Here is an 8,323-nt window from a genome sequence, read left to right on the forward strand (position 1 = left end):
TATGCAGGTAGATATGAAGGTCTAGATGTCAAGGAAGGAGTCCAGATTAGATATAAATGTGGAAGTCATCAGCATAAAAATAGCATTTAATACCCTAAGACTGGATGTGATAGTCTATAGAGTGAATGTATATTGAAAAGTTGTAGGGACTGAGCCCACGACTCAGTTAAAGATTGGGATAGAGAAAAAAATTAGCAAAACAGACTTTAGAAGGGCAGCCAGGAAAGGAGGAAAAAACAGGTGAATTTGATGTCCTGGAAACCAAGTGAAAACATTTTCAAAGATGTGAGATTTATGAATTATTGAATGCTGCTGATAACTTGAGTAAAATGAAAGTGGCAAAATTATCTTTAGAGATAGCAATGTGGAGCTAACTGTGACCTCAATAAAAAGCAGTTTTAGTGGGATATGGGTCAGAAAATCTTAATTTAATGTATTGAAGACAGCAGACACAGATACCTTTCAGGAGTTTTACTCTACAGGAAATGATAGAAGTAGAAGAAATAGTGTGACTTCTTGAGGGAGAGATGGAACCAGAGTTTTTGTCCTTTGTTTTTAGATAGGAGAATAGCAGAATGTGTGTATGCCATTGGGGGATGATCCTATAGAAGAAAAAACTGATGATGCCAAATAGAAAAAAAAAAGTATTGTGGTATGCTGTCCTCAAGCAAAGGAGCAGAAATCGGCACAAGCTGTGTCACTGGCCTCCGCCTTAGCTGGAAGCATGGGCAATTCATTCATTGTAACAGGAATGAAGCCAGAGTACATGGGCAAGGTGCAAATACACAAGTAGGTATAATACTTGATGTTGGTGGAAGCTCTCTTCTGATTGCAATAATTTTATCAGTAAAGTAAGAAGATGGGAATGATGACTAAAATGAGCAGAAATGGGGAAGACAGGTTTTAGGAGATTCTGGGGTGGAGAATAGATACATCTCCATACCCTACATTTTTCCAGAAGCATCAGAACCACCTATGTCAAATTATATCCTGGAACTTGGACTAGGAGCATTTCAGAGACATTCATAAGGGCGTGAGTTGCTCCCCTGAGGACCAGGGAAGTAACTGGGAATCCTGTATAGTTTCAAGGGTTTAAAGTTGGGTGTAGAATTGGGGGGCAAAGTGTGATGGAAATTTAATTTCTCAACAAAGAAAATGGTTGAGGACAAGACCAGATTTAGATTATTTATGAGAAATGAAAGAAATAATAACATTTCTTTCAACCAAGTGTGATACTATTATAGAAAAAAAATGAGTGTACTCATTCTCCCAGTTTACTCATTCACTCAACAAATATATACAGAACATTTACTTTATTCTATACGTGGCACCAAGCTCCAAGGACATAATTTCTCCAAGATTTTTAATGTCATTTGGTGGTGTGAGATAGACAATAAACAAATAAGTATACCAAAACACATTAATAAATAATATGTCCAAGAGTAGTAAGAGCTATGGAAAAAGTAAAGCAAAATCAGCAAATAGTAAATATACACAACTCTTCGAAGAAGTCAAAATCTAAGGGGAAATTAGATATGTGTTAGATATGCAATGCTTTCAGGGGGAAGAGATGATGGATGAGAAGTTTTGTTTTGTTTTTCAGATGGGAGAATAATAGCTTGATTCTATGCTGATTGGGGTAATACAATAGAGAAGGAAAATTTATTGTTATAAAAGGGATGCTGGCTGAAGCAATGACCTTGAGCAGGTGAAAGAAAAGGTACTGGGCTTGTCATCAAGTCATAAATGATTCACGGAAACAAGAGAAAGAAGAGAGCATCCCAATGAATGTGGGTGGGAATGGGGTTTTCAGTACTGACATTTCCGACAGGGTGACACTTGATGCAAAACATTAGAAAGGTCAAAGAGGGAGCTGGGCATATACCTGAACAGTGGTCCAGGCAGAAGAAAGAGGAAATGCAAAGTTAGAGCATGCTTGGCAATTTGAATAATAGCAAAGAGACATGTGTGCCTAGAAAGCAGACAGTGGGGGCGAGATTATGTAGGGCACTGGATGCCAAGTAAGAACAATAGCTTTTATGCACATTGTGCAAATAAGTGTGCTAGGTGGTGAGAATTTAGAGACAAGTCTTCACCTCCCTCTGTCTCCTTTACCTCCATCAAGGCACTGTCATCACATCTTGGTTTATTCTTTCCATCTTATACATTTGGGTATTGTAGCAGGGATAAGGCTGTCTTCCTTTTATTGACTTAAGTGGCCACAAGGAGAAGTTTTAAGGCTCCTGTCTCACGAACATACTTCTAGAGCCCCAGTGTTCTGGGTATCTAGAACTAGCCAGGTCCCAGGAGCACAGAGTTTACCTTTTGGCCTCTATTTTGGGAGCCCCTGAGTATATCACTTTCATGAAAGAACGAGGAAAGGAAACAAGCTACTGACAAAACACTGCAGTTCATACTAGAGGAATATGTGCAAGCTGTAATGGAAAGACTTCTTGTTCTGCCTTGTTCTGACACGGCTTCGCCATATCACTGCAAACATTTGGAAATGCAAGAAAAACTATGAATTAAAACTATTAAATATGTAACGAAGCATCCCAGAAAAGAAAGCGAACACATGGAAAGGCAGGATTAAAAAAGAAATCCAAAGCTAAAGGAGAAAAACTGCAGGCTGCTGCTACAGCAAACTGAGGAGGCATAGAGTCTTTGGGGGTTAGAGATTTTCCTGCTCTTTGAGGAAATGAAGAGACATCACTGGGCTTGTCCAAAGCCGGGATGTAGAACTGATTCTTGCTTAAAGATAAGACCCTAGGGGCGCTTGGGTGGCCTTCGGCTTGGGTCATGATCCCGGGGTCCTGGGATCGAGTCCAGCACCAGGCTCCCTGCTCAGCGGGAAGCCTGCTTCTTCCCTGCCTGCTGTTCTCCCTGCTTGTGCTTGCTCTCTGTCTCTCTCGCTCTCTCTGTATCAAATAAATAAATAGAATCTTTAAAAAAAAAAGATAAGACCCTAGAATGTCTGTGACCACCACAAAAGAGACACTAAAGTAGATAAAAACAAGAAAGTTTGTCAACACTAGGGCTCTACGTGGGGAACGAAAAAGTCTTTTGTGAGAAATTGACAATTAATTCATGTTGAGGATCCAGATGCATAATATCTCCTCCAATACTGAAAACTCTGTCTAAAAATCCATGTAAAACTGCTTTTAGACCAGTGAAACTAGGTGGCTTTTGGAAAAAGCAAATGCAAAACTGCTGTGCAGCAAATACTTCCTCAAGCCAGAGAGCATGGAAGTCCAGCACCATCCACACATTTTCATTCCCTGTCTAAGGTGCTTTCACAATGAAAATGACACTGCATATGAAGAAATGATCAACTTTTAGGCAGAAGTCAGCATTAAAAAAAAAAACCCAGGATACATAGATTTTTCAGAATTTGAGATTATAGGATATCTGAAAATAATCTACAAAATGAGGATATTTAAGTTGAATACAAAGATTAGAAATAAAAGCGATTCCATCAGAAACACCAGAGCTCCATAAAAATGGCAAATACAGGGCGCCTGGGTGGCTCAGTTGGTTGGGCGACTGCCTTCGGCTCAGGTCATGATCCTGGAGTCCCGGGATCGAGTCCCGCATCGGGCTCCCTGCTCAGCAGGGAGTCTGCTTCTCCCTCTGACCCTCTTCCCTCTCGTGCTTTCTATCTCTCATTCTCTCTCTCTCTGAAATAAATAAATAAAATTAAAAAAAAAATTAAAAAAAATGGCAAATACAAAATTTAAAAAATACATATTAAGGGCTCATGTTCTTAATTATCAGAGATTTTCTAGTAGTAGGTAGAGACCCTCTTCCACTTGTACCATAGGTATACCTATTTTGGGCCATGAATTTGAATACAATTCCTGGTCCGTGATGCCTTCTAACTGAAATATTCTACCATTATATGGTTTTTCTTGATATCTAAGCATATCATTATGAATCAAGGGTTGTTTCATTCACATAATTCTTTTCCAGATGCAACTATAGGAGATTAGTTTTGGCCAAGCATTGGATATTCTTGAGTTCTTAATGAAAAACACAACCTAAAAAATAATTTACTTCAAATAAATTTGTCACTTTTGAAATACTTTAGAAGGATCATTTGCATCATTCACAGTTAGAATATGCTTCATTTTTCTAGCTAAAAAATAACTTTGAATTAGTGTGGTTGTAGTGTTTATTGTTCTTCTTTACTTTATTTCCTTTCTGTGGAAATGAATTAGAAACCAAAGATTACTTCTTTTTTGTTAATTTTTTAATTTTTAATTTTTTTCAAAGATTACTTCTTAATACTTACGAAAAAATTGTGTCTTATAGAATATATCAGCCACTTGTATTTCACATCATTAAAAATAAAATAACCTGAAAATGTATGTTTACTTTCTAATAAGTAGATGACAAATACTGAAATTTTAATAGCGTTGTAGGTGGCAAGTTTTTCTTTTAATTTCTAAAAGTAATGCACATGCAAAACGTCTAACAAATTACACAATTTATGTCAATTGTGTTGTAATAAATGCCAATTATTCTGAACTCGTCACCAAAAAAAAAAAAAAAATGTGGTTTTCCACTTACTTTTTCTGTAGCAAAATTTGGTACTAAGACAAAAAAATAGTAAGATTAAAAATTCAAAAGAAATATTAAAATCAATAATGGGTGAAGAAAGAAGATAGAATTAAAGAAAACTCCTAGAAGATGGCAAGAATGCTGAAAAAAAAAGCAAAATATGAAAGAATGAATAAAGGGCAGAGAAAGGTTAGAATGCATTTTAAAGGAGTTCCAGAGTGTAGAGAGCAAAACGGAGTCTCCCATGTCAAGCAGGAGCCTGTGTCAAGCAATGACACAAGCAGTTAAGGTTTTACAGCTAAAAGATAACGCCGGGACCAACGTCAGCTGACACCCCAGAACTGATAATGAGCAGAGCCAGAGGAGGTCTGTAGAGACCCAAAACTGATGAAATCCCTTTAAAAAGGGAAGGATTTAAAAAAAAAAAAGGGAAGGATTTTGGCAACAAACTGTCAGATTCTTCAGACATGACCCCTCTATGTCTGACCACTTAAAAAAGGCAACCCAGCTGCAGAGATCCTTCACTGCCTGAACATCAGAAGCAGGGAGTGCTGAGAGCTGACCCGGACCAGACCAAGGCCTTACCTCAACTGCGCGCCCCCAGACTGACTTCGCGTTTGGTTTGTTCACTTCTTGCACCCTTCTGTTATCTTGTTTGCTGTGTGGCTTGTCTTCTGTCCTGCTCTGTGTGCTGTGGAAGAAGCCAAGTTTAATCCCATGGCGAATTGTCAAGGAGTTTAGATCCTGAACCTGCTTTATAATTGTGATTTAACTTTGCTTTATGATTAAATAAACCTGACATGGTGGAAAGACACGACTGGTGTGTGCATCTTCATAGCGTGCTCAGGGCACAGAAGATGGGGGAGAGCAAAATATAAAGAAATGAAGCCTGGGCGCCTGGGTGGCTCAGTTGGTTAAGCGACTGCCTTCGGCTCAAATTATGATCCTGGAGTCCCGGGATCGAGTCCCACATCGGGCTCCCTGCTCGGCAGGGATTCTGCTTCTCCCTCTGACCCTCTTCCCTCTCGTGCTTTCTATCTCACTCTCTCTCTCTCAAATAAATAAATAAAATCTTAAAAAAAAAAGAGATGAAGCCTGAGAATTTCCTTAACTTGATAAAAAGATTTGAAGATAGGATAGCAACACGTAGAATAGAAGATGGTGGACTGGGATGAAAGGCAGATTCAGGAATGACTTCCATAACCTGAGACTTTTCTGAGCTGAGTTGCAGAGAAACAAGCTGGTGAGTTATCAGTATGAATGTGTGTGCACATGCACGAAGGTACTGACTGATGGAGGTGTGCCCTCTAGTCCGGTAAATATGGTAACTAAACAGTCCCGTATTCACCAATAGAAAAGGACTGTAATTGTTCTCTCTGATTACCTAGCAGTCATCCATACGAGAATATACACTTTATTTGGCCAACTACAAATTAAACTATGGCCTTCCTATTTTCCAATGAGCCATATTACAGATGGAAAGTATAAGCAATTGATGAAACAGTCCAATGAGTGATGAGCCAGGGCAGGCTCAGATAAGCTTGCAAGAGCCACATGTGCACATATCGTCTAAACCCTATGTTCAGTGACATTGTGTTGGTAGCTTGAAGTTGGCTATGATGGAAGTATTTACACCACAAAAATTGGCAAATCCTACAGGTTGGGGCTTTAATGTTCAGAGAGTTGGTTATTAAATAATTTATCACATATCACTGAAACTACGCTCTGCAGGTGGAATGAAGCAACATACCTCAAAGTAACAATACAAAGCTTACACTGAGAAAATTATTTCCCTAACTAACAATGAAATTAAAGAAAACAAACAAAAGTTACATAACTTATAAGGAATAGAGTTTGGGTTTTTATTTCAAGATTTTAGATTACAATTAACCATTACCGTAACTCATGCTAAAACATAATAGAAGCATTTCTATCTTGTTAGGTTCTATACTGTTATAGAGTCTGTGAAAGAACACAATAATGAGGCTGAAGAGCCTTGTTTTTGTTCACCAGAAGAAATGAAAATGATTAGGACATGGAGAAAACTATAAATAGCTCAAAGCGGCTAGACTTGGCAAACACCACAATGATATATTTTCCTCTAAAACAGTGACAAGAAGAAAAAGAAACAAAAATAATTAATTAAAATCATTTAAAATCACTTTTAAAACATGTATGATGAAAATGCCTAAAAATGTCTTTACAAGTTTTCATGGGACTTATAAACCTGTGTGTCCTATAAACTGGTCAAGATACATCTGTTTGCTTCGTGCAAGGATGAGCAGAGTTTAAAAAGATCATGTGGAAGAATGATTTGTGCCAATAATATTTTGGTCTAAAGAAAAGGCTTATCAAGATCTAAAGTGGCAAAATGTTGCAGGAATTACAGTTGAAATTGCTATATTTTCTACATCCTCTATGGGTCCCCTGTTTCTGGCCTTCTGTGAGCCAGAGGCATCAACCGCTTTGTTCTCGAGTAGCTTTTCAAGGATTTTGAATAGCAAACAGCCGTGGAAAATGTAATGTCATCCCCTGGAACAGAGAGGAGTTTGTTCATTGCTCAGGATAATGAAGATTTGTCTCCCTTTGGGGCAAGGGTTGGTTGAGCAGGTTTGCCTTTATACATAATTGGGGTTTGCTAATTTCAAGGTCTCTCTGCTCTGATGTACAAACCCACTGTGTGCACTTTCTCCACCTGAGCCCATCTCCAATGTTGCGGCCATGGAATCTGAGGAGCAAAGGAAGCTGAAGTGGGCATGAAGCCCATGCTACCTGCAATGCTGTGAGTAAATGTCCTTTGTCTCTGACCCAGGAATCTCCTGTCCTCTGCCACCATTTATGAAACTGTAGCACACTAAGTTGTAAGTAGTACAAAATCTCAGACTCCACACTTGTCGACATGTCCAATCCTTCCAGTTTTGACTTTTCTTCCTTGCACTGTTTATCACTTCAGTCACTCATCACTTTATTCTTTCCTCCTTCTTTCTACCCTATATCACCTTATTTCTCATTGTTCTTTATTTACTTGACCTGACCTCATCCTCTGTATATAAACACAACCACTAGTACAGAACTTAGCACATAATATATGTGTTGAGTGAACCAATGCATTTAAAGTTTCTGTCTCTAAAGAGCATCTCTCCCTTGGTTTATCATTGACAACTTGAATTAGATGTGCATAATGTTAGTTAATTCAGTTTTGAGTTTTTAATTGTTAATTTCCTTTTAAATTGTAGGACATTGAATCACTGTAGCAATTTTATGAACTGTATTTTATTTTTTTAAGAGTTTGCTGCACCATTTCCTTCTTTCTAGGGGGATTTTTTTCTCTCTCTCTCGTCTTTTTGATGTGCAGGGCCATTTAAGTCCTCCATGCATTTCTGGAAAACTAAAACCCCAAATCTAAGCCTGTTGAACCTCTTGTCACACAAGTATTTGAAAGAATGATACTTAAGGGAAATAGAAAATGACACTTTTTCCCTCATCTTTTGAAGACGAAATGATCCACCCCCCCTTCAATTCTACCAAAAGAGATCCCCAGCTCATTTTCCTTAGCAAGAGCTTTAAAGTGTAAAAAACTCATCAAACATCTTTTCCTCTGAGACAATGTCATCTGAGTTCAAAGGATGTACACAGCTCTGCAAAACTGCTGTCTTGTTTCAGTGATAAGGCCTTGGCTTTCATTTTATGTTTGATTCCAAGAAAATCAAATCTGTTTTTATGTACACTATGACTATAACTAAATCAGGAAATTAGGAGAAAT

Source organism: Eumetopias jubatus, unplaced genomic scaffold (assembly GCF_037043125.1).
Source record: "Eumetopias jubatus isolate StellerSeaLion01/CBP00866 unplaced genomic scaffold, mEumJub1_p1.0 scaffold_3, whole genome shotgun sequence".
Lineage (NCBI taxonomy): Eukaryota > Metazoa > Chordata > Mammalia > Carnivora > Otariidae > Eumetopias > Eumetopias jubatus.